Source organism: Salvelinus sp. IW2-2015, unplaced genomic scaffold (genome assembly GCF_002910315.2).
Source record: "Salvelinus sp. IW2-2015 unplaced genomic scaffold, ASM291031v2 Un_scaffold1570, whole genome shotgun sequence".
Taxonomy (NCBI): Eukaryota; Metazoa; Chordata; class Actinopteri; order Salmoniformes; family Salmonidae; genus Salvelinus; species Salvelinus sp. IW2-2015.
In genome coordinates, this window is record NW_019942998.1 from 123,303 (window position 1) to 125,704 (window position 2,402).

Sequence of the window (2,402 nt, forward strand, 5' to 3'; positions counted from 1 at the left end):
CGCAAAACACGCACATCCACACAGAGGGAGAGAGAGAGCTGGTCATAATTGCGTCAGCTTGTCATAAGCCCACACGATTCTGTTTAGCAGATGTGTGTGTGCCTTGTGTGTGTGTTGTGCGTTTTGTCTGTGCGTTGTGTTTGTGTGGGGTAGCGTGTAATGCTTGGGTGCCCTGTGTGTGTGTGTTGTGTGTGTGTGTGTGTGTGTGTGTGTGTGTGTGTGTGTGTGTGTGTGTGTGTGTGTGGTGTGTGTGTTGTGTGTTGTGTGTGTGTCTGTGTGGTTTCAGTACAGAACACTCGGGTCCTCCTGCATAAATGTCATATTGTGGTAATTCAGTGAAGAAAAAGTGTTTATATTGATGGACTGAAAGCAAACAAGAGCGTCAGTTATAAAGCACACACTGGCATGCTCAAAAGTACAACTGTGGGCAGCCAGTTTTTCCAATGACTCATGTGATTAATAGCAATAAAGCCCATAAAACCACATTAATACAATGTCCTAATCAATGCAACATTCTTCACACAGAAAAAACAGTGTCGGAGTTGAGACTTAAGCTTTGGAAACGCATTCTATGTTACACTGAGCATTGGAAGCAGTGGAGTTGTTAGTTCTTGGCTATTCCTGAGAATTTGCCCCGGACTGTTCCCGCAGGGGTTGACTATTAAAACAGTTTTATCATACAGTGTTTTGTCTGTTCCTATTCTGAGTGATGTCATCTTCAGTCTGAGTATGCTATCAATGAACGTTGTCTTAGTGCAAAGAAGTGATGTAGTAGTGGTCTGTGCACTAATAGCGTGTGGTACTATCCAGCTACAAGTACATAAGCTTTCATCATAAGATCAGCCTTAATTTGCATGATGCATTTGTGTGGAATCGATGTCCCTCTATGGCTTGGAACAAGTATGGTTGAAGGAATCACCATCACATGGGGTCCTCTCTGTCGCCATGGTTCCAAGTGGTCAAAGCTGGAAGGATTCTATTTTTCTCTCATGTTCTCAAGGAGAAATCAGACCTTGATCAATGGTAGTGGGGAATCTGCATTTAATTGCTGGGAGCAGGACTGACAGCATACACAATGATAGAGGCACACATGCCAAATGTGCCAACACACACGCACACACGAAAAAACACATCACACAGCACAACATAAGTTGAAGTCAGAAGTTTACATACACTTAGGTGGAGGTCATTAAAATCGTTTTTCAGCCACTCCACAAATTTCTTGATTGACAATATAAGTTTTTGCAAGTCGGTTAGGACCACTTGTTGCATGACACCAATGTCATTCTTGTCCAACAATTGTACTTACAGACAGATTATTTGCACTATTCTATATTCACTGTATCACAGATGTCACAGTGGGCCAGCCTACAGTTTACATACACTAAGATTATGACTGTGATGGCTATTTAAACAGCCTTGGATCATATTCCAACAAACCTTTTGATCACTAGGCGATGGCTTTAGACTTCTGAGATCCTGAGCTCAAATATGACAGGTAATTTGAGTACAATTGAAGGAGGTGTCACGGTGATGTCATTTCAAGGTCCCTACCGTGTGCGAACAACTTCGACTGCTTCTCTTTGCTTTGACAATCATTAGGGGGAATCAAAACAAAATCAGCCCAAAACCTCAGAAAATAAAATTTAGACCTCCGCACGAAAGTCTGGTACACATCCTTGGTGCGAGCAATTTCTCAACACGCCTTGATCGGTGGTCACGATTCATTCTCTGTACAAACAAAAGTATCGCATAGGTATTAAATCATCCATGGGCACCACGCAGACTCCAATACGCTCAAGGAAGGAGTAACGCCTACTGTCTCCCTAGAGATGAACGTACTTCGGTGCGAAAAGTGCAAATCAATTCCCAGAAACACAGCAAAGGACCGTTGTGAAGATGCTGGAGGAAGCAGATACAAAAGTATCTATACACAGCAAGAAGAAGCCACTGCTCCAAAACGCCATAAAGAAAGCCAGACTATCGGTTTGCAACTGCACATGGGGACAAAGATCATACTTTGTTGGAGAAATATGTCCTCTGGTCTGAAGTGAAACAAATAGAACGGTTTGCCATAATGACCATCGTTATGTTTGGAGGAAAAAGGGGGAGGCTTGCAAGCCGAAGAACACCATCCCACACGTAGAAGCACGGGGTGGCAGCATCATGTTGTGGGGGGTGCTTTGCTGCAGGAGGGACTGGTGAACTTCACACAAATAGATGGCATAGATGAGGGGATGGAAGAATTATGTGGACTATATTGAAGCAACATATCTAGACCATCTGTCAGGAAGTTAAAGCTTGGTCACAATGGGTCTTCCAAATGGACAATGACCCAAGCATACTTCCAAAGTTGTGGCAAAATGGCTTAAAGGACAACAAGTCAAGGTATTGGAGTGGCC